Source organism: Lagenorhynchus albirostris, chromosome X (assembly GCF_949774975.1).
Source record: "Lagenorhynchus albirostris chromosome X, mLagAlb1.1, whole genome shotgun sequence".
NCBI classification, from domain to species: domain Eukaryota; kingdom Metazoa; phylum Chordata; class Mammalia; order Artiodactyla; family Delphinidae; genus Lagenorhynchus; species Lagenorhynchus albirostris.
The window spans coordinates 116,101,810-116,127,657 of record NC_083116.1 but is presented as its reverse complement, the minus strand read 5'-3'; the positions used below and the strand labels follow the sequence as shown (position 1 = coordinate 116,127,657).

The 25,848-nt window shown below is 40.5% G+C and overlaps 1 protein-coding gene across 1 annotated transcript in view; it reads right to left on the bottom strand.

Moving 5' to 3' along the window:
- The window catches only part of MAP3K15 (mitogen-activated protein kinase kinase kinase 15), a 152,705-nt gene that overhangs the window by 60,733 nt on the left and 66,124 nt on the right, over positions 1-25,848 (bottom strand).

Genomic DNA, 25,848 nt, shown 5'->3' with positions numbered 1-25,848 from the left:
GAAACAACATCTATGTAATACTGCTGTGGAGAGATCTCCAGAATATCCTGTTAAGACAAGAAAGCAAGACGTTGAAAACTGTGCACAGAATGCTACCTTTTTATTAAGAAAAGGGGGGGATGTGAATAAACATATGCATCTGCTTTCATTCTTTCAAAATGGAAGATAAAACAAAAGGTAACAAAAATGGCTACTGATAGGTGGAGGGAAAAAACATGATGAAGGGGACAGGGACAGATAGAGGTTACACTTCTTGGAATTTGAAACGATTGATACATAAGATTTTTACATAATTATAAAAGAAAATGAAATAATTTTTAAAATGTTGCCTAAAGACACTGTTTGCCAATGAACATACCGTCTGAATTTGCAGCTGGGGCAAAACAAAACAAATGAACCTGTGCATCCGGTTGATGGCTTTACCCACAAAAGAGAGAAACTAATTTATCACACGGCTTAAAAACACAGCAATTCGACTGTATTTTCCTAAGAGGATATAACCTAAGGAAAAAAATATAAATGCAAAGAAATCTTACAGTTTCCAGTAATCATACTGTTAGTGATAATACTAATACTGGTATTTTGAAAATGCTATATATTTACAGTATAGAAAACAACAAACAATGATGTTAACTTAATATCATGAGGAACCAGATTTTTCAGCATAAGAGATACAAATACAAAATCACAGAAGTAAAAATCCTATAGTCCTCAATTTGAATTGGGACATCAGTATGAATTCATGAGGTGGTTTCCCCAGCACTGTCTACCAAAAAGGCCCAAAGTAATGACCAACTCAGTAGCAATGACAACCTCCAAGCCCCGATTGGGGTCTGTAAACATTATCCCTCACTAAAGAAACCAGGACTCCTTGAAAGAATCATTGATTCCAGATATGTCTAAGATGATCCTGGTACATCTTAACACACCAAGAAGCAAAGAAGCTACTAAACTCATATCAAAGACTCAGGAGCCAACCGGAATCAGTTTTTGGCCAAAGATGGGACAATTTGAGCGTTAAGAAGAACAATAACTATAAAGCACTGAAACACATCAACTATCACTAAAATTATGAGTTCATAATGATCTTATAAAACCTCACTGGTCACTCTTGGAGGATGCTAACAAACGAATTCATTGATTTTGAAAACTGATCAAGGCAAAATTAAGCATATAGCTTCCTTTTCCCACCAGGGTAACCAAGTCACTGATGAGTGAAAATTTCTCTTTATAAAGTATTTGTGCTAATAACTCAGGAATTAATTATAAAATTCAAATATCACTATTTTACAACCCCTAATGAAATAACGGATCTAGGCAATGATCGCAAGGGCCACTAACATCACAAAAAGAGAAAAAACAGATAAAGTACACAATCAACTATTAAGTATTCTTTAAAAACAAATCAAACCAATCTAAATAGATATTTCTCCAGAGACATATGGATGGCCAAAAAGCACAGGAAAAGATGCTCAACATCACTAATTATTAGAGAAATGCGAATCAAAACTACAATGAGGTATCACCTCACACGTGTCAGAATGGCCATCATCAAGAAGTCTACAAACAATAAATGCTGGAGAGGGTGTGGAGAAAAGGAAACCCTCCTACACTGCTGGTGGGAATGTAAATTGGTATAGCCACTATGGAGAACAGTATGGAGGTTCCTTAAAAAACTAAAAATAGAGTTATCCTATGATCCTGCAATCCCACTCCTGGGCATATATTCTGGAGAAAGCCGTAATTCAAAAAGATACATGCACCCCAATGTTCATTGCAGTACTATTTACAATAGCCAAGATGTGGAAGCAACCTAAATGTCCACTGACAGAGGAATGGATAAAGAAGATGTGGTACATATATATGATGGAATATTACTCAGCCAGAAAAAGAAATAATGCCATTTGCAGCAACATGGATGGACCCAGAGATTATCATACTAAGTGAAGTAAGTCAGACAGAGAAAGACAAATATATGATATCGCTCACATGTGGAATATAATTTAAAAAAATGATACAAACGAACTTATTTACAAAACAGAAACAGACTTACAGATCTTGAAATCAACCTTATGGTTACCAAAGGGGAAACATGGGGCAGGGAGGGACAAATAAGCATTTGGGATTAACAAACACACACTACTATATATAAGATAGATAACCAACAAGGACCTACTGTATAGCACAGGGAACTCTGCTCAATATTCTGTAGTAACCTATATGGGAAAAGAATCTGAAAAAGAATGGATATATGTATAACTGAATCACTTTGCTGTACACCTGAAACTAACACAATATTGTAAATCAACTATACTCCAATATAAAATAAAAATTAGATTAAAAAAATCAAACCAGAATCTGAAATAAGCCTCCAGATTTAACTACCAACTTATGGGGATTGGTTGGGCGGGGAGGGATTTACTAAATTACACCACAGGGATATGATCAGCAAAATCCAGAGATTTGGAAATTCTACAGGACAAATGGCTTCCCTAACAAATAAATTATAAGGAAAAGAAAAAATAAGAGAAGGAGGAAAGTTGATATGACTTAAGAGTCATATCAACCAAACGCAATGTGTAGACTTTGTCTGGATCATGTCAAACCAAGCCACTGTTAAAAAAAAAAAAAAAGAGAGAGAGAGACGGACAGACAGACACACACACAATCTGGAAAATTTGAACACTGATATTAAGGAATTATTGCCAATTTTTAGGTATGATAACATAATCATGATTATGTGTTTTTTTTGGGGGGTTTTTTTTTTTGCAGCACGCGGGCCTCTCACCGCTGCGGCCTCTCCCGTTGCGGAGCACAGGCTCCAGATGCGCAGGCCCAGCGGCCATGGCTCACGGGCCCAGCCGCTCCGCGGCATGTGGGATCCTCCCGGACCAGGGCACGAACCCGCGTCCCCCGCATCGGCAGGTGGACTCCCAACCACTGCGCCACCAGAGAAGCCCATGATTATGTTTTATAAAAGTCCTTAACCTTTAGGGACACATACCGAAATATCTAGAGTTGAAATGGCATGTCTTTGTTTCATAATTAACCCAGTGTTGCAGTAGAGGGAGTGGGTGCGAGTGAGCGGGAAACAAAACTGGCTTGTGATGATAATTACTGAAGTGGATCTGGGATAAACGGGGGTTTGTTATATTATTCCTTACTTTTGAATGTATTTGAAATTTATATAATAAAAAAAAGGAAAAGGTACTCATCCTGACTCAACAATTCTACTTCTGGAATCTATAATATAGAAATAATTATACACACACACACTCTCTCTCTCTCTCTCTCTCAAGAATTTTTGAACAAATGTTTATCATGGCATTGTTCAGAACTGAAAAACTGGCGACGATCCAAATGTCCATTAACATAAGAGTGGTAAAATATATTTTGTAACAACCGAACTATGGAATATCATGCAACCCTTGCAAAGAGGCAAATCTGTATGAAATTATATAGAAGAACGTCCATAATAGTTCATGGGAAAAATAATTGCTGAACTAAATGAAGAGCATGATCCCACTCGTTGCAGTAAACTCTATTTACATATCAGTTTATGTGCAGAGACAAAAGTCTGGAAGGATACACATTAAGTTGTTCAAAATATCATTGTTGAGATTTGTACAAGGTGTTCTTGTGTTTATTTTACTAATAACTATTCTAATAAAGGGATTATTCTTTTTAATTTCTTGGCAATTTTACAACAGGCTCTTTTTTGCTTTCTTTCCTGAGGACCTGTACCTGAAAAGACTACTATGTCATCCAAGAAGACAGATTAGTACCTGAAACAGCCTTTCTCAACTGGGGTCCTGCTAGAGAATCAAGCCCTAGAGACAATTGATTATTTGAGTGACTATTTTCTCCATTCTCCCAAGGATGGTACACAGCTAGCCCCATTAAGGATGAATAAGAGAGCTCATTCAATTGATACAATGAAGGCCTTAGGGCGTTAGGGCTTAATTCTCTTGCAGAACCCAACCTGGGCTGAGAAGGGCTAATCCAGACACTCGGCATCCTTCTGGAAGCCTGCAATAATTAAGCCTCTATTTCAACTCAGACTTTTTCTATTTTCTACCTTGGTCTTGTTCTAATACATTGGATCCTTCCTCTCTTTGGCCACAGAATCCAACTTTACCAGCCTACGAACAACACCTGTTGATAAACAGCTCACCCATGATGTTCTTTAATTTTTAAAAGTCCACAGCTACCAACTCAGCTCAAATTTACTAAAGCATTTAAATAATTTCTAGAGTCTGTGGCGAGAAAATGAAGAAGATTAAATCTTTAATGAGGTACAAAATTTCTATACCTGTTAGGAGCCAACTTTTGAGGTGCGAAATATTCAGAATTCTGAAAAGATGTACTTAACTCTTTTAAATGCTTAATTATTGATCTGAGTTCAGGTTTGTTTGGTTTTCTTTAGATCAATTACATCAAGATTTCCCCTGAATTTTTTCATTAACTTGAAACTTACCCTTGTTACTCAAAATAAAAGGTCTTCTGAGGATAAACAAAACAAAAAATCAAACATTTGCAGAGAGTGAAAAGCAAAGGCTTTTCAGCTTAATAGCCACTTTGAGACAGGTGCTAAATAGCTAATCCCTTTAGTGGTTACTAATCAGTTTTCAGATCTGCTTATAGTTTTCAGATCCCAAAGTATCCAAGAACAAGCCTATGGATAAATACTCCTGTGTGTAATTACTCCAGCCACATCCGTTTCTGATAATAAGGGCATTTCACAATTTAAGAGAGGCAGTTAACTAAGACAGTGGGGTCTCAACCTTGCCTGCGTATTAGAATGACCTGGGGAGCTTTAAAAACCTTGGTGTCCAGGCTGTACCTCAGACCAATTAAATTAATCTCCGGAGATGGGATTCAGGCATCAGTGTCTAATCCTGGACATTCTGATTCAGTAGGTCTGCATCATTGCTAAAACCACTGATCAATTCTCAGCCCTTCTCTTCTCTGACCTAGCAACAGCATTCAACAGTTGAGCACTCCATCCTCCTTGGACCACCTCCTTTATTCAGCTTGCAGGATACCACACTTTCCTGGTTTTCCTTCTACTTCAGTCTAATTTCCTGGTTCCTAGTCAGCCCTCTGATCTTTCAACACTGGAGTGTCCCCAGACACAAGGCTTGGACTTTTCCTCTTCATGAGAAACTACATCAGATCCCTTGGTGATATCATCCAGTATCATGATTTTTCAAACCATCTATATTCTGATGACACCCGCATTTCTATCTGCAGCCTAGAGTGCTCCCCTAAACTCCAGACTTACATATCCACTGCCTTCTTGGCATCTCGCTTGCATGTCTAATACCTCGAACTTAACATGTCCAAAATGAAACTCTGGACTGTCCCGTCAAACCTATTCTTCTCACAGTCTTTTCCATCTTATTAATAATGGCCAATCCATTCTTCCTATTATTCATGCCAAAAACTTTGGAGTCATGCTTCATTCCTCTACCACCCTTTGTTCAATCAACAAAACCTGTTGGCTTTTATTTTAAACCATACCCCAAACTGGCCTATTCCTCATGAAATCCACAAGGACCACCCTGGTCCAAGTCACCACCATTTTCTGCATCCACCCTTGCCCTTCTATAATCTATTTTCAACACAGCAGTCCAAGTGATCCTGCTAAACTCTAAGTCAGATCATGTCTCTCAAAACTCTCCACACAAATCATATATCTGATAAGAGGTTAACATCCCAAATATATAAAGAACCCATACAACTCAACAGCAAGAAAAAAGAACCTCAAAATCTGATTTAAAAATGGGTGGAGGATCTAACAAACATTTGTCCAAAGAAGGCATGCAGATAGCTAACAGGTACATGAAAAGATGCTCAACATCATTAGTCATCAGGGAAATGCAAAAACAATGTGATATTACCTCACACCTGTTAGAATACCTATCATCAAAAAGACAAGAGACAACAAGTATTAATGAGGATATGGAGAAAAGGGAAATCTTGTGTACTGTTGGTGGGAATATAAATTGGTACAGCCATTATGGAAAACAGTATGGAGGTTCCCCCAAAATTAAAAATAGAACTACCCTATGATCCAACAATTCCACTTCTGGGCATTTATCCAAAGGAAACAAAAATACTAATTCAAAAAGATATCCACACCCCCATGTTCATTGCAGCATTATTTACAATAGCCAAGACATGGAAAAACCTAAGTGTCCATAGATAGATAAATTGGATAAAGAAAATGCAGTGTGTGTGTGTGTGTGTGTGTGTGTGTGTGTGTACACACACACACACACACATGTTCACAATGAACTATTATTCAGCTATAAAAAAGAAAGGAATCTTGTCATTTGCAACAACATGGATGGACCATGAGGGCATTATGCTAAGTGAAGTAAGCCGGATAGAATAGAGAAAGGAAAATACTGTATAATCTCCCTTATATGTGGAAGCTACACACAAAAACAAAACGAATTCACAGGTATAAAGAAAAGACTGGTGTGCCAGAGGGAGGGGGTGGGAGGTGGGCAAAATGGGTGAAGTGGGTCAAGAGTACGAACTTCCAACTATAAAATAAATAAGTCTTGGGGACGAAATGTACAGCATGATGATTATAATTAATAATACTGTATTTGTACATTTGCAAATTGTTGAGAGATCGTAAAAGTTCTCATGAGAAAAAATTTTTTCAACTATGTGAGGTGATGTATGCTAACTAGAATTACAATATATACATATACTGAATCATTATGCTGTACACCTGAAACTAATATTAAATATTATATGCCAATTACACCTCAAAAAAAAATCCCTCCAGTGGCTCCCATCTCAGAGCAAATGCCAATTCTCTTATAATGCACTACAAGGTTCAAGGTTCTATAAGATACGGTTTCTAGTTATTTCTCCAACCTCATCTCTTCTTTTTTTTTTTTTTTTTTTTTTTTTGCGGTACGCGGGCCTCTCACTGTTGTGGCCTCTCCCGTTGCGGAGCACAGGCTCCGGACGCGCAGGCTCAGCGGCCATGGCTCACGGGCCCAGCCGCTCCGCGGCGTGTGGGATCTTCCCGGACCGGGGCACGAACGCGTGTCCCCTGCATCGGCAGGCGGACTCTCAACCACTGCGCCACCAGGGAAGCCCCCAACCTCATCTCTTAACATCCACCCCCTCCCCGCACCATCAGCTACTCTGCTCCAGCTGCACAAGCCGCTCTGATGTTTCACGTGCTGATCCCTCTACCTGGAATGCTCTTCCCCCACGTTTACATGGTATGTTCCTTCATCTCTTTTTGATCTTTTCTCCAAGTCACTCTCTAGTAAGTGAGGTCATTTCTGAGCATTCAACTTATAATCGCAATCTCCCTGTCCCACTAGCCTTCCTTATCACCCTAACCGTTTTAATAATTTTACTAATTTTTAAATTATCTCTCCGCATTTGAGAATATAAGCTCTAAGATGGAAGGATTTTGTTGTCTGGTCTGTTTTCTGCTGTGCCCCAGTGCTTAGAACTGAATCTGCTCAAAAAAAAAAAGTCTATTAAATGAATGACAGACTGAGCAGGACTAAATGTACTGACATGGAAAGATCTCCAAGCACTGATTGCTAAGTGAACAAAGAAAATAACAAAACATATCCTGTATGGTCTTGTATTTGAAAAACCCTGCAGTATGACATAGTTTAATAGTATGTAAACGCATACATAATTGTCTGAAAGGACATACACCAAACTGACAAGAGAGGTTACTTCTGGAATATGAGTGGGATCAGAGATTAGAGTTACAAGGCACAACTACTTCAAATGTCTTTTTCTTCGATTTTTCACGAGAATATATAAACATATTCATATATTATTTACACAATAAAATGCACAGAGTAAAAACAGAATACTGGACTGGGAATCATATAAAGCTAGATTCTGGTTATTTTCACACAGGTACTACCCATCTGAATTTGGAGCAAGTTACTTGCCCTTTCTGTGCCCCAGTTCTTCACTTGGAAAGTATGTTTGACTTTGCTTACCTCACAAGGTTACTGTGAGCTACAGGTCTGCCAGAGCACTGATCTGTCACTAACCATCCTGTCTGCCTATCCATCTTTTCTATACTGTGTGTCTATGAGACAAAGTTCATAAGGTGGGAGAGAGAGTTCCAAAAAAACCTTTCTTCTAAGCCAGCCCTAAGAATTAACAAGCAAAAGGTCTCATTAGGCCAGTGTCCTTCCTAAAACAAACTGTTTCTTAGGTTGCCCATCAAAAACCTTTTAAGAGACTTCCGCTTCCAATTAGGATGAAGAAGAATGTGAAAGGCCTTCAACTCCTTTGGTAACAATAAAAATCCAGACAATACAAAAATTATACTGAATGGAAGGAAGAACTTCCTTGATTAAATGAATTCTAGAGAAAAATGAACCTTTCAGAGGTGAGCAGAGAGCCACGATAGTTTCCATATTTGGGTGCCTTGTCTAGGTACTAATGAATGGAAGAGAGAGCCTTTCATAGAGAAACTTCACAAGGACAAGGAGAAAACCAGCCAAGCTTTGAACAATATTATGGGTTGATGGGACGGAATGGGATCTGGAAGGGTCCTCAAGCAAACACAGATCACTTAGTATAATAATTCTCTTGCCTCACACCCACCCCCTGAATTTTGCCAAGGAAACCACAGTGAAGGAAAGGCTCAGAAGTAGAAGGATACAACACAAATTGTCACGGAACTCAGATTTGGGGCCCTGCGAAAACTGAACCTAAAGATTTCAGAAATATCAGCAAAAACCTCCTCTGCTCAAATACTGACAGGATCAAAAAGGCAGCAGAGGGGCAAGAGGTTGGGGTTTGGGCTAATCACAAGTAAACTAAGTCTAACTAAAAGGAGGGCCCAGGAGGATCTTCAAGACTGCGGAGGAGTAAGACGTGGAGATCACCTTCCTCCCCACAAATACTCAGAAACACATCGACATGTGGAACAACTCCTACAGAACACCTACTGAACGCTGGCAGAAGACCTCAGACCTCCCAAAAGGCAAGAAACTCCCCACGTACCTGGGTAGGGCAAAAGAAAAACGAATAAACAGAGACAGAAGAATAGGGCCGGTACCTGCACCAGTGGGAGGGAGCTGTGAAGGAGGAAAAGCTTCCACACACTAGGAAGCCCCTTCGCGGGCAGAGACTGCGGGTGGCGGAGTGGGGGAGCTTCGGTGCCGCGGAGGAGTGCACAGCAACAGGGGTGCGGAGGGCAAAGCGGGGAGATTCCGGCACAGAGCGTCGGTGCCGACCGGCACTCACCAGCCCGAGAGGCTTGTCTGCTCAGCCGCCGGGGCGGGCGGGGGCTGGGAGCTGAGGCTCGGGCTTCGGTCGGAGCGCAGGGAGAGGACTGGGGTAGGCGGCGAGAACACAGCCTGCAGGGGGTTAGTGCGCCACGGCTGGCCGGGAGGGAGTCCGGGAAAGAGTCTGGAGCTGCCGAAGAGGCAAGAGACTTTTTCTTGCCTTTGTTTCCTGGTGCGTGAGGAGAGGGGATTCAGAGCGCCGCCTAAAGGAGCTCCAGAGACGGGCGCGAGCCACGGCTGCCAGCACGGACCCCAGAGACGGGCTTGAGACGCTAAGGCTGCTGCTGCCGCCACCAAGAAGCCTGTGTGCGAGCACAGGTCACTCTCCACACCTCCCCTCCCGGGAGCCTGTGCAGCCCGCCACTGCCAGGGTCCCATGATCCAGGGACAACTTCCCTGGGAGAACGCACGGCGCGCCTCAGGGTGGTGCAACGTCACGTCGGCCTCTGCCGCCGCAGGCTCGCCCCGCATCCGTACCCCTCCCTCCCCCCAGCCTGAGTGAGCCAGAGCCCCCGAATCCACTGCTGCTTTAACCCCGTCCTGTTTGAGCGAAGACCAGACGCCCTCAGGCGACCTACACGCAGAGGCGGGTCCAAATCCAAAGCTGAACCCCGGGAGCTGTGCAAACAAAGACAAAGGGAAATCTCTCCCAGCAGACTCAGGAGCAGCGGATTAAAGCTCCACAATCAACTTGATGTACCCTGCATCTGTGGAATACCTGAATAGACAACGAATCATCCCAAACTGAGGAGGTGGACTTTGGGAACAACGATATATATATATTTTTCCCTTTTTCTCTTTTTGTGAGTGTGTATGTGTATGATTCTGTGTGTGATTTTGTCTGTATAGCTTTGCTTTTACCATCTGTCCTAGGGTTCTGTCTTTTTTTTCCACTTAAAAATTTTTTTCTTAATAATTATTTTTTATTTTAATAACTTTATTTTATCTTCTTCTTTCTTCCTTTTTTTTCTCCCTTTAATTCTGAGCCGTGTGGAGGACAGGCTCTTGGTGCTCCAGACAAGTGTCAGGGCTGTGCCACTGAGGCGGGAGAGCTGAGTTCAGGACACTGGTCCACAAGAGACCTCCCAGCTCCATGTAATATCAAACGGTGAAAATCTCCCAGAGATTTCCATCTAAACACCAAGACCCAGCTTCACACAACGAACAGCAAGCTACAGTGCTGGACACCCTATGCCAAACAACTAGCAAGACAGGAACACAACCCCATCCATTAGCAGAGAGGCTGCCTAAAATCATAATAAGGCCACAGACACACCAAAACACACCACCAGATGTGGACCTGCCCAGCAGAAAGACAAGATCCAGCCTCATCCACCAGAACACAGGCACTAGTCCCCTCCACCAGGAAGCCTACACAACCCACTGAACCAACCTTAGCCACTGGGGACAGTCACCAAAAACAATGGGAACTACGAACCTGCAGACTGCGAAAAGGAGACCCCAAAACACAGCAGTGAAGCAAAATGAGAAGACAGAGAAACACACAGCAGATGAAGGAGCAATGCAAAAATCCACCAGACCTAACAAATGAAGAGGAAATAGGCAGTCTACGTGAAAAAGAAATCAGAATAATGAGTGTAAAGATGATCCAAAATCTTGGAAACAGAATGGAGAAAATACAAGAAACGTTTAACAAGGATCTAGAAGAACGAAAAAGCAAACAAACAGTGATGAACAACACAATAAATGAAATTAAAAATTCTCTAGAAGGGATCAATAGTAGAATAACTGAGGCAGAAGAATGGATAAGTGACCTGGAAGATAGAATAGTAGAAATAACTACTGCAGAGCAGAATAAAGAAAAAAGAATGAAAAGAATTGAGGACAGTCTCAGAGACCTCTGGGACAACATTAAACGCACCAACATTCGAATTATAGGGGTCCCAGAAGAAGAAGAGAAAAAGAAAGGGACTGAGAAAATATTTGAAGAGATTATAGTTGGAAACTTCCCTAATATGGGAAAGGAAATAGTTAATCAAGTCCAGGAAGCACAGAGTCCCATAGAAGATAAATCCAAGGAGAAACATGCCAAGACACATATTAATCAAACTATCAAAAATTAAATACAAAGAAAACATATTAAAAGCAGCAAGGGAAAAACAACAAATAACACACAAGGGAATCCCCATAAGGTTAACAGCTGATCTCTCAGCAGAAACTCTACAAGCCAGAAAGGAGTGGCAGGACATATTTAAAGTGATGAAGGAGAAAAACCTGCAACCAAGATTACTCTACCCAGCAAGGATCTCATTCAGATTTGATGGAGAAATGAAAACCTTTACAGACAAGCAAAAGCTGAGAGAGTTCAGCACCACCAAACCAGCTTTACAACAAATGCTAAAGGATCTTCTCTAGGCAAGAAACACAAGAGAAGGAAAAGACCTACAACAACAAACCCAAAACAATTAAGAAAATGGGAATAGGAACATACATATCAATAATTACTGTAAACGTAAATGGATTAAATGCTCCAACCAAAGACATAGATTGGCTGAATGGATACAAAAACAAGACCCATATTTATGCTGTCTACAAGAGACCCACTTCAAACCCCAAAGTTAGCAGAAGTAAAGAAATCATAAAGATCAGATCAGAAATAAATGAAAAACAAATGAAGGAAATGATAGCAAAGATTAATAAAACTAAAAGCTGGTTCTTTGAGATGATAAACAAAATTGATAAACCATTAGCCAGACTTATCAAAAAAAAGGGAGAAGACTCAAATCAATAGAATTAGAAATGAAAAAGGAGAAGTAACAACTGACACTGTAGAAATACAAAGGATCATGAGAGATTACTACAAGCAGCTATACGCCAATAATATGGACAACCTGGAAGAAATGGACAAATTCTTAGAAATGCGCAACGTTCCAAGACTGAACCAGGAATAAATAGAAAATATGAACAGACCAATCACAAGCACTGAAATTGAAACTGTGATTAAAAATCTTCCAACAAACAAAAGCCCAGGACCCGACGGCTTCACAGGCGAATTCTATGAAACATTTAGAGAAGAGCTAACACCTATCCTTCTCAAACTCTTTTAAAATATAGCAGAGGGAGGAACACTCCCAAACTCATTCTACCAGGCCACCATCACTCTGATACCAAAACCAGACAAAGATGTCACAAAGAAAGAAAACTACAGGCCAATATCACTGATGAACATAGATGCAAAAATCCTCAACAAAATACTAGCAAACAGAATCCAACAGCACATTAAAAGGATCATGCACTATGATCAAGTGGGGTTTATCCCAGGAGTGCAAGGATTCTTCAACATATGCAAATCAAACAACGTGATACACCATATTAACAAACTGAAGGAGAAAAACCATATGATCATCTCAATAGATGCAGAAAAAGCTTTTGACAAAATTCAGCACCCATTTATGATAAAAACCCTTCAGAAAGTAGGCACAGAGAGAACTTTCCTCAACATAATAAAGGCCATATATGACAAACCCACAGCAAACATCGTCCTCAATGGTGAAAAACTGAAACCATTTCCACTAAGATCAGGAACAAGACAAGGCTACCCACTCTCACCAGTATTATTCAACATAGTTTTGCAAGTTTTAGCCACAGCAATCAGAGAAGAAAAAGAAATAAAACGAATTCAAATTGGAAAAGAAGAAGTAAAGCTGTCACTGTTTGCAGATGACACGATACTACACATAGAGAATCCTAAAAATGCTACTAGAAAACTACTAGAGCTAATCAATGAATTTGGTAAAGTAGCAGGATACAAAGTTAATGCACAGAAATCTCTGGCATTCCTACACACTAATGATGAGAAATCTGAAAGTGAAATTAAGAAAACACTCCCATTTACCACTGCAACAAAAAGAATAAAGTATCTAGGAATAAACTTACCTAAGGAGACAAAAGACCTGTATGCATAAAATTATGACACTGATGAAAGAAATTAAAGATGATACAAATAGATGGAGAGATATACCATGTTCTTGGATTGGAAGAATCAACACTGTGAAAATGACTCTACTACCCAAAACAATCTACAGATTCAATGCAATCCCTGTCAAACTACCAATGGCATTTTCCACAGAACTAGAACAAAAAAAATTCACAATTTGTATGGAAACACAAAAGACCCCGAATAGCCAAAGCAATCTTGAGAAAGAAAAACAGAGCTGGAGGAATCAGGCGCCCTGACTTCAGACTATACTACAAAGCTACAGTAATCAAGACAGTATGGTACTGGCACAAAAACAGAAATATAGATCAATGGAACAGGATAGAAAGCCCAGAGATAAACCCACGCACATATGGTCACCTTATCTTTGATAAAGGAGGCAAGAATATACAATGGAGAAAAGGCAGCCTCTTCAATAAGTGGTGCTGGGAAAACTGGACAGCTACACGTAAAAGAATGAAATTAGAACACTCCCTAACACCATGCACAAAAGTAAAGTCAAAATGGATTAAAGACCTAAATGTAAGGCCAGACACCATCAAACTCTTAGTGGAAAACATAGGCAGAACACTATGACATAAATCACAGCAAGATCCTTTTTGACCCACCTCCTAGAGAAATGGAAATAAAAACAAAAATAAACAAATGGGTCCTAATGAAACTTGAAAGCTCTTACACAGCAAAGGAAACCATAAACAAGACCAAAAGACAACCCTCAGAATGGGAGAAAATATTTGCAAATGAAGCAACTGACAAAGGATTAATCTCCAAAATTTACAAGCAGCTCATGGAGCTCAATATCAAAAACACAACCCAATCCAAAAATGGGCAGAAGACCTAAACAGACATTTCTCCAAAGAAGATATACAGATTGCCAACAAACACATGAAAGAATGCTCAACATCATTAATCATTAGAGAAATGCAAATCAAAACAACAATGAGATATCCTCTCACACTGGTCAGAATGGCCATCATCAAAAAATCTACAAACAATAAATGCTGGAGAGGGTGTGGAGAAAAGGGAACCCTCTTGCACTGTTGGTGGGAATGCAAATTGATATAGTCACCATGGAGACCAGTATGGAGGTTCCTTAAGAAACTAAAAATAGAACTACCATACGACCCAGCAATCCCACTACTGGGCATATACCCTGAGAAAACCATAATTCAAAAAGAGTCATGTACCACAATGTTCACTGCAGCTCTATTTACAACAGTCAGGACATGGAAGCAACCTAAATGCCCATCAACAGATGAATGGATAAAGAAGATGTGGCACATATATACAATGGAATATTACTCAGCCATAAAAAGGAATGAAACTGGGTTATTTGCGGTGAGGTGGATGGACCTAGAGTCTGTCATACAGAGTGAAGTAAGTCAGAAAGAGAAAAACAAATACCGTATGCTAACACATATATATGGAACCTAAGGAAAAAAATGGTCATGAAGAACTTAGGGGCAAGACGGGAATAAAGACGCAGACCTACTAGAGAATGGACTTGAGCATATGGGGAGAGGGAAGGGTAAGCTGGGACAAAGTGAGAGAGTGGCATGGACATATATACGCTACCAAACGTAAAATAGCTAGCTAGTGGGAAGCAGCTGCATAGCACAGGGAGGTCAGCTTGGTGCTTTGTGACCACCTAGAGGGGTGGGATAGGGAGGGTGGGAGGGAGGGAGGCACAAGAGGGAAGAGATATGGGGACATATGATATATGTATAACTGATTCACTTTGTTATAAAGCAGAAACTAACACACCATTGTAAAGCAATTATACTCCAATAAAGATGTTTTAAAAAAAGAAAAAAGGAGGGTCCATTCCCAACCCAGCTATCCTTTAGGAGAAATATGAAAAAAATCAGTCATACATGCTCATTGCCATACCTAAGAAAGGGCTCAGATATTCAGGATAACAAACAAAACAAACTGAAATTATACTTCAGTCTCCACTGTTCTTGTAGATAAAATGTCCAGAATACAGTAAAATTTTGAGATATGCATAGAGGCAAGAAAATGTGGCCCATGATCAACATAAAACAAGCAGAAGAACCAGATTCAGAAATGACTATTACTGAATTTAGCAGAAAAGAACTTTAAAACTATTGTAAATATACTGTTTCTATAAATATAATGTATGTGTATTTTGTAAGAGAAATGGAAACTCTCAAAAAACAAATGAAGTTCTAGAACTGAAAAATTCAAAAATACAAAAAAAAAATCACTGAGTGGGCATAACATCAGATTTGGACACTACAAAAGAAAGGATCAGTGAACTGAAATACAGGACAATCGAAATTATCCAAATGGGGCTGGATGGTGAGGCAAAGTGACTACGAAAGAGCAAAAGAGAACTTCTGGAGATAAACCATTCTATATCTTGACTGTGGTGGTGTAACTTGGGTATATCTATTTGGCCAAAGTCATAAAATTGCACACTTCAAATGGGTGCATTTTATTGTATGCATCAATAAGTTATACCTTAATAAAGTTGACTTAAAAATACATAGAGGGGCTTCCCTGGTGGCACAGTGGTTGAGAGCCCACATGCCAACACAGGGGACACGGGTTCGAATACTGGGCTGGGAAGATCCCACATGCTGCGGAGCAACTAAGCCCGCATGCCACAACTACTGAGCCTGAGCTCTAGAGCCCATGAGCCACAACTACTGAAGCCCGTGTGCCTAGAGCCTGTGTTCCACAACAAGAGAAACCACTGCAATGAGAAGCCCGCAAAGTCTGCGCACTGCAGAGAAGAGTGGCCCCCCCACTCGCTGCAATTAGAGAAAGCAAAGACGCAGCAACAAAGACCCAGTGCAGCCAAAAATAAATAAATAAAATAAATTTATATAAAAAATACATAGAAACTGAGTAGTGTTTCTGAAAGTTGTGTCCTGCAGGCCAATCACTGGTCTGTTTGCCCTGAGATACACTCCTCTTTACCCTGCTCTCCTCTCCATCACAGGGGTGCTGACTCCTCTAGGCTGCTTCCCAGGCTCCCAAGTCAGCTGATTACCAGCAATGAGCAGCCAGTAGGAGGCACTGGTGGACGAGTAGTTGGAGGAGGGGAGGAAGCCGGGGCACTTTCTCCCTCTTCTTGTGTTCTGTATGGTGGCTTTAGCAACCAGCTGCATCTCTTCTTTACACCTAGCTCCCAACATGCTGACTCACAATAGTTCCAGGTGATCCTGGCCCCTGGGTTCTGGTAAAATCACCTCTCTCCTGTGTCCCTCCAGCCAAGGGACAGATGGTAGCTGCTTCCTGCTGATGCTAATTTCTGAGCCACCTCAGTTCCCTGTTTGCCTTCACAGCTCTTCCATCACTTGTGTAACCAGTTTCCTGTATTATGTTTCCTCTATTTTAAATACTTAGAGTAGTTTCTGTTTCCTGATTGGATATTGACAGATACACACTTGCTGCAAGAAAGCAGATGCCCTGCTCCAGCCAGATGCCTCATATTTACATAAGGAGAAGGAACGGTTAGAGGCAATCTGTGTTTTAGTGTGAGCAATGCCCAGAGCCAGAGAAACATATGAACCAGAAGGGTTGTTTTCATGCCCTACAAATAGGACGTAGTTATGTATCAGGGCAGAACCACTATTAAATCATCCCACCCTTGCTCCCACCATCCCAACCTTTCTCAGCTTCCTGGGACCACAAAATGGTATCTGTGAAGATTACTCTCCATAGTGTGGGCTGGCAGGCCCTGATGTGGAGCTGGGCATTTCTCAGGCTGGCTTTCCCATTCTCACAAAGGCAACAGGAGCCGAAGAGTGTTCCTGCCCGAACTTTGGTTCTGCTCTCTGATACGCTCCCAGGGATCTCCACACAGATGGAGCCAGTTAAACTCTATTCCTAATTTGCAAGTTGTAGTAGAGACGAGGATGTGTTCACTGAACCCCATCTACTTTTTTCCCCCCTGGGCACTCAGCCAGAGCACATTTCCCAACTTCCTTTGCAGGTAGGTTGGGCCATGAGACTGGATTTTGGTCAATGAAATGTGCTAAGGAGTAACAAACATCACTTCCTGACCAGACTCATACAAATCTCCCTGGTACAGTCAAAAAGTGGAAACAACCCAAATGTCCATCAACTGATGAATGAATAAATAAAATGTGGTCCATCGGGACAATGGAATATTATTCAGCCATAAAAAAGGAAGAAGTACTGACACATGCTACAACATGGATGAACCTTGAAAACATTTTGCTAAGTGAAAGAAGCCAGTCACAAAAGATCACATATTATATGATTCCATTTATATGAAGTGTCCAAAATAGGCAAATTCAGAGGCAGAAAATAGATGAGTGGTTTCCTAGGGCTAGGGAGTGAGGTGGGGGAACAGGGAGCAACTGCTAATGGATTGCCAAAATAGATTAGGGGCTTTTTAGGGCTGGGGAGAGAGGTTAGTGGAAAATGGGGGGGAGGGGTGGCTGGTAATAGGTTCACGGTTTTGGGGGCAGGGATGATGGAAATGCTCTAAAATTGATTATTGTGATGCTTATACAACTTTGAGAATATATTAAAAACCACTGACTTGTACACTTTAAATGGGTGAATTGTATGGTATGCGAATTATATCTCAATAAAGCTTTTACAAAACACACAAAACATCCCTGGCAATTCACCACGCTCTCTCTTGTCGTTTGTCTGAAAGGAGATTTCAGGAACTAAGAGAGGGAAGAACGTGAAGATGCAAAGAGACTAGATTATCAAGCAATCACCTCAAGAAGAGACTGCCCAACGAGGATACACGCACCTTGGAATGCTGCATAAGTGGGAAAAAAAAACAACTTTATGTTAAGTCGCTGAAACCGTGACGCCATTTGTTATAGCAGTTACCCTACCCTGACTAATACCAAGTCAACAACACTAAGAAGGCACGGGTTTCCTCAGTGAGTAAGATCAACTCCCCACTGACTCTGCATCAAAACTTGCTTGACAGACACCTGGGATCCCCCACTACGAAAACTTCCATCACCACTGACCCTGACCTAGAGTATGCAGCCCTACAGTTTTCTGAATTCCCTGCTTTGGGCCCTGCCTTACCTCAATGGTTATCTTTGAATGGTGGTATTACCAGTAATTGTGTTTTTATATTTATCTGTATACACTGAATATGTATGATTTAGTTGTCTTTGTTTTTACGCATACAGAGAAAAAATACAGCAGATCTGCTTTCTACTACCAAACCCTTAACTGTAGCACCCAGGTACTCATTATATGGATCTCCTCCAACTATATGCCACAGCTGTGATCATTTAGCCATTTATTCTTTCATCACTCAATAAAACTTACTGAGCACCTACTATGTGGTATGGGGTAGACAATGGCCTAGTATACCATGGCCCCTGCTCCCCTCTGGCTTACAATCTAGGGGGAGGGAATGGTAAATATTAAACATGTAAACACAGATAAGTGAGTGCTACGAAGGAAAAGAGCAAGTGCTGTGAGAATGAATAATAGCATCGTTTTTAGATGTGGTATTCTTTGCAATATCAACCTCTCTCAGAAAGGGACATTTAAACTAGGCCTTGAACTGCCATTTGGGACAACGTGGATAGACCTAGAGGGTATTATGATAAGTAAAAGAAGTCAGAGAAAGACAAATCCTGTATGATTTCACTTGTATGTGGAATCTAAGAAAACAAATCAACAAACATAACCAAACAGATAGAGACTCACAGATACAGAGAACAAACAGGTGGTTTCCAGCGGGGAGGGGATGAGTGAAATAGGTGAGGGAGATTAAGAGGTACAAACTTCCAGTTCCAAAATAAACGAGTCATGGGGATGAAATGTACAGCATGGGGAAGAGTCAATAACTCTGTAATATCTTTGTACGGTGACAGATGGTAACTAGATTTATCATGCTGACCATTTTGTAACATAGAGAAATATTGAATCACTATGTTGTGCACCTGAAACTAACAGTGTTGTAGGGTCAGTTATACTTCAATTTAAAAAACATGTAGACACGGTGGAAACGCATCAAAATGCTAATGGAGGTTATCTCTGGGGGCTGGGGATTATGGGTGATTGCTATTTTTTATGCTTTTATGCATTTCTAGTTGTCTGCAACGCACATGTATTGCCTGTAAAATTAGAAAGAAGACAATAAATGTAAAAAATAAATAAAAGATAAAGGTCAATAAGCAAACAAACAAGACGCTGAAGAATACACAGACTCAGTTAGGTAACGATGAGCATTCCAGACCGAGGAAACAGCTTGTGCAAACACGCACAGGGGAGAACAGTGTGCTGCTCTTAAGAGCGGAAGGCAGGTGAGGATGGCTCTAGGGCAGTGAACTAGGAGGTGCAGGGCCAGGCCAAGGCAGGGCCAGGCCTCCCCGTCAAGGGACTTCTACCCAGCAGAACTGAGAAGTCAGTCACTAAGTTCCACGTGTTACTCCAAATGGCTTTCCAGATCCTAGCTCTTCCCCAGAAGCCTTCCTCAAATACCATCACTGAAGATGACACAACACTGGGGGCTGGGATTCTCTGCTGGGAAATAGAAGGGAAATTAACATTTATCCAGCATCTCCTATGTCCCAGGAACTGTGATAAGTTTTTTTTTTACTTATGATATTCTTATTTAATTCTTAAAACCATCTCATTAATTCCCATTAACCTCATTTCTTCCACAGTGGTTCAGTCCATGGTTTTGTGGGCTGTAAACATCAGAATCGTTTTGAAATATTTCTCAAACCACTCCAAAGTTAAATGCTCTCTAGACAACCAACTCCTAGTCAGCTAAGAGCTATGGGCAACATATATACAATGGAATATTACTCAGCCAAAACAAAGAAAACAGAAACAGACTCAGATTTCGAAAACAAAATGCAGGGGGAGGGATAAATTAGGAGTTTGCGATTAACACACACACACTACTATATATAAAATAGATAACCAATAGGGACCTACTGTATAGGACAGGGAATTCTACTCAATATTCTGTGATAACCTATATAAGAATCTGAAAAAGAATGAATATATGTATATGTATAACTGAATCACTTTGCTGTACACCTGAAACTAATACGACATCGTCAATCAACTATACTCCAATACCACTTTGAAAAAAGAGCTATGGGCAACTTTTTGGCTAAATTACGAGTAGTTTTTCTTATTTACTTTAAATAGCCATAATTTCTACAGACTAAGCCAGTAAGTCACCTCACATCTGCTATGTTGACTCCTCTGCAATCTTCCCCCACTCCAGGAGTTATGATGTGATGATCTGATATATGTATGCATTGTGAAATGATTACCACAAGTTAGTTAACACATCCATCATCTCACATGGTTACTTTTTTGTGTGGTGGGAACACTTAAGATCTACTCTCTTAGCAAATTTCAAGTATACAATACAGTATTACCAACTGTATAGTCACCATGCCGTACATTACTTTCCCAGAACTCATTCATCTTATAACTAAAGTTTGTACCCTTTGACCAGCATCTCCCCATTTTTCCCTATCCACCAGCCCCTGGCAATCCCCATTCTACAATCTGGTTCTATAAGCTTGAAAATTTTAGATTCTGCATATAAATGAGATCATACAATATTTGTCTTCCTTTGTCTGGCTTATTTTACTTGGCATAATGTCCTCCAGGTACATCCATGTTTTTGCAAATGGCAGGATTTCCTTCTTTTTTACAGCTGAATAATATTTCATTGCATACACACACACACACACACACACACACACACACACACACACACACACACACACACACACACACACACCCACATTTTCTTTAGCCATCTGTTGACCGACACTTTGGTTGTCTCCATACCTTGGCTATTGTGAATAATGCTGCAATGAACAGGGGAGTGCAGATATCTCTTCGAGATACTGATTTCATTTCCTTTGGATATATACCCAGAAGTGGGGTTGCTGGACCATATGGTAGTTCTATTTTTAATTTTTTGAAAAACCTCCACACTGTTTTTCATAATGGCTGAACCAATTTACATTCCCACCAACAGTGTACAAGTGTTCCCCTTTCTCCACACTCTCACCAACACTTACCTGTGAGTTCTTTATATATTTTGAATATGAACTGCTTATCAGGTATCTGATTTGCAAATATTTTCTCCCACTCAGTAGGTTGCCTTTTCATTTTGTTGATGGTTCTTTTGCTGTACAGAAGCATTTGAATCTGATGTAGTCCCAACTGTTTATTTTGCTTTTATTGTTTATGTTGCTTTTGTTGCCTGTGCTTTTGATGTCACAGCCAAAAAAAATCAGTGTCGAGGACAATGTCAATGAGTTTTTCCCTATGTTTTCTTCTAGAAGTTTTATGGTTTAACGTCTTAGATATAAATCTATAATCTATTTCAAGTTAATTTTTGCATATGGTATAAGATAGGATCCAATTTTATTCTTTTGCATGTGAATATCCAGTTTTGCCAACACCATTTATTGAAAAGACTATCTTTTCTCCGTTATGTATTCCTGGTGCCCTGTCAAAGATTAGTTGACTGTGTGTGTGTGGACTTATCTCTGGGCTCTCTATTCTTTCCACTGGTCTATGTGTCTGTATCATTTTGCCAGTATCATATCGTTTTGATTACTATAGCTTTGTAATACATATAGTTTGAAATCAGGAAGTATGATACAGCTTTGTTCTTCTTTCTCAAGATTGCTTTGGCTATTTGGGGGTCCTGTGAGGTTCCACACGAATTTTAGGATTTTTTCCCTGTTTCTGTGGAAAATGCACAGAATTTTGATAGACATTCTGTAATCTTTTTATATCACACTAGGTAACCTCCCCATTTGAATTAAGAAGTAAAAGGAGGGGTAAATGAAGAAGGAACCGAACTTTTATTAACAGCCATCTAGCTGCCAGGGGCTGTGCAGGCCACCTGCATGTGGTGTATCTCATTTAATCCACACCATAGGGATCTCCAACCTGGTTTACAGATGAGCAAACTCAGGCTTAAGGAGTTTAATTACCTTGTCAACATCATATTGCTGGTAAGTGATTCAAACATCAAAGCATATGCTCTTTTCACAACCAGAATGACTCCCTATAAAGCAGCGGTCTCACGCAAGGCTGATTGTGTCCCTAGGGGACACCTGGCAATGTCTGTAGACACTTCTGGTTGTCACAACTTGGGGGTCGGGTTGCTACTGGCACCTAGGGCGGAAAGACTGGGAGGTTGCTAAACTTCCTACAATACATAAGATGGAGAATTACGCAGCTCTAGTTGGCACTAGTGCAAAGTTGAAAAACCTGTTATAATCAACTCTGAATTTTACTAAACACTATTCTTTTTTCTACAAATATTGTTTCTACTCAAACAAACCCTGTCTCATTCAAAATCATCACCTCAGAGGACCATTACTCATCCCAGCGATGTTCTCGTGCTAACAGCACTTTTATCAACATTGCTTTATGAAACTTCTTCCTGTAAACTATCTTCCTTGGCGGCACATCTCTGTACTTTCCTAGTAGTTTTGATATGTGGAAATGGTCAAAAGTTTTCTCTTAAACTTGGTAAAAATACGGGTAACCAAGCTACACAGTAATAGTCACAGCCTCAGCCACAGCCAAACACCTGCTTCCTGCCAGGATTACTCCCTGGAAAGCTTACTGCAAGGTAGGTGTTAGTATCCCATTTCACGTATGAGGAAGGTATGGCTTCAGGAGATTTAGTGGCTTGGCCATGGCCATAAGACTTAAGTATAGGAGCTGGAATTCAAACCCAAGTCTGTTTGCCTTCAAAGCCCACAGTAATGATACTGATTTCCCATATACCGTGTTAGCTGACTCTTAAAGCAATCCCGAAAGGAAAAAATCCCCCCCAATGATGCAATGATATTCTGAATAATGGCAGCATTGTCCAAGGCAGAGCACTGCAGCATGATTAATATGGAGAGAACAAGTTCACCTGTCTGTATAAGTTCAAGTATGTAATACATACACACGTGACTACATTTTGAAATCACACGTTAACTTGAGTCACGCCTAATGAGCTCTCTCCTTTAGCACAAAGCCCTTCCACTGACACACAACTAAGTCAGTAAATGAAGGAAGGACAAAAGAAAGGGAACTGAAGCAGGAATTTGACAGAAAAGGTAGATAACATAGGCTCAAAGAGGCCAGCGGGGAGGAAGGAGGACAGATGTAAGTGGTAAGTTCTTTGGATAAATATGTTTCAAAAGGAAAATATGTATTATTGGCCAGGCCACTGCTCAGAAGATAATAAGATGGTCCACTTCTCAAAAAAAAAAAGCAACTGGTCTTTTGGTATAAAAAGTGTTTATTATGAAAGTGGCTTCAATATTCAGCTACTGTCTGATGCTCTCAACATACATGAAAAAGTAGGACATACAACAGTATGGCCCTACAATTCCAAGAGGCCCATGGCGTATTTTAGTTGCCCATCGGGCAAACAAAATATAAGCTAAAGCTTTCTGGGAAGAGTTTCACTGATTATGCCATGATATGATTAAATTAGTGTATGTAGAGCACTGTGCTAAAACTGGGGAGCTCTGGTCCCAGAGCTCTTATTGACCAGCTCTTTTATTTTGGGCCTTTGCCTTTCTTTCTTCCCCCTCTCTAAAATAAAGGATTTAGACTACATCAGGGGTCCCCAACCCCCAGGCCGTGGACCAGTGCCGGTCCTTGGCCTGGTAGGAACCGGGCCACACAGCAGGAGGTGAGCGGTGGACGAGTGAGTGGAGCTTCATCTGCCGCTCCCCACCGCTCACATTACCGCCTGAACCACCACCCTTCCCCACCGCCTCCCTGGTTCATTGAAAAACTGTCTTCCATGAAACCGGTCCCTGGTGCCAAAAAGGGTGGGGACCGCTGGACTACATGATTCCTTGTAAATTCATAGATTTTGTGCTTCTCCTCACTGCCAGGAAAACAATCACCACAAATATGTATCCTTCTTTTGCAACATGGTTTTAGGTAGCTGAAGGCAAATAAACTATAAAAGTAGGGCTATGTAAACCAGACAAAGTATCACATTATACTGCTTCTATGTGGAATCTAAAAAAATGATACAAATCAACTTATTTACAAAACACAAATAGACCCACAGACACAGAAAACAAATTTATGGTTACCACAGGGAAAAGGTGGGGAGGGATAAATTAGGAGTTTGGGATTAACAGATACACAGTACTATATATAAAATAGATAAACAACAAGGACCTACTGAATAGCACAGGGAACTATACTCAATATTTTATAATAACCCATAATGGAAAAGAATCTGAAAAAGAATATATATATGGATATACATATACACATGTATATGTGTATATATATATATATACACACATATATATGTGTGTGTATATATACATATATATATGTAAAATCACTTTGCTGTACACCTGAAACTGACACAACATTGTAAACCAACTATACTTCAATTAAAAAAAATAGAAAAAAAGTAGGGTGATGTCATCATTTTCCTACTCTTTACAAACATGTAATAAAAAATGGCTATTTAGATAAATATATGGCGAGATCACACAGTGAACATAAACAAAAGAAACCAAAACAAAAGGAGGCTGGTGGTTACTGCAGAGACAACAAGCTCTCACCGTCCCTCCACCTGAGCAATGACCTGGCTGGGCACCCCAGAGGCCAAGGATGAGCTGACTGCTGTAGGTTCTGTAACAAGCCTGCAGACCCTTTGGTGTGGGCTGGATTCAGTAACTTTCATCTAATATTCCCCCCCCCACACACGTTTCTAGGGCCCACAGAGTATCTTCCTCTCTCCATCACTCCCCTTAACTCACTTACAGAGAGACACATCATATTCCAATAAATGTGTCACACATTCAGTTTCCCTTCCATTGCTGAGTAATTCAATGAGTTCAATTTTGCCAGGGCTGGCAGTCTGGACCCAAAGATGCAGGGAGTAGAATATGAGTACACTCCTGCTTTGAGACAGGCGAGTTTTGTTATTTTTAAACCCAGGACTTTGATTCTGTTATTCTTCTTCCAGGCCATGCCTCTGCCTGCTGCCTGGATCCCTGGTCAGGATCTTCTGGCTGCATTAGCATAGCTAATAAAATCCTGTCTGTAAAAGTAACAGCAACTAAAAACTGTTCATAAAGGTTCCATGCCATTGGGAGGCAAGCAATTTAACAGCTCAGTGGAAACTTGAAGTAGCTTTGAATGGGCTTCTAAGGCAGTGAAAGGGAACCTATCAGGAAAAGATGCCGACTCAAGGCAGCTTTCCTAATACAGGGAGCCCTTGCCTAATACAGGAAGGGTCAAATCATTCATTACTGTCAACTTTTAGTAACACTGATGGCCATCATTTGTTCCACTTCCTAAGAGTTAATGGTCAACTGTAATGCAGGAAAATTCATTATTTGCCCATCACTATATTCCCCTTTACAGAAACACGGTATCTCCATAAACTTTCTCAAAACTGCACCTAATGTGAAATCCTACTGTGACTCTGCTGACAGCTGGCCAAATTATACCTAAAGCAAAGATGTGAAATTCAGGATCAGATTCCATGTATAAATGAAGCAAATATTTCAATTCTACTGAAAATCCCTCGTTGGTTGGAGAAAATGAGGTTCTTGGCACTGAGGA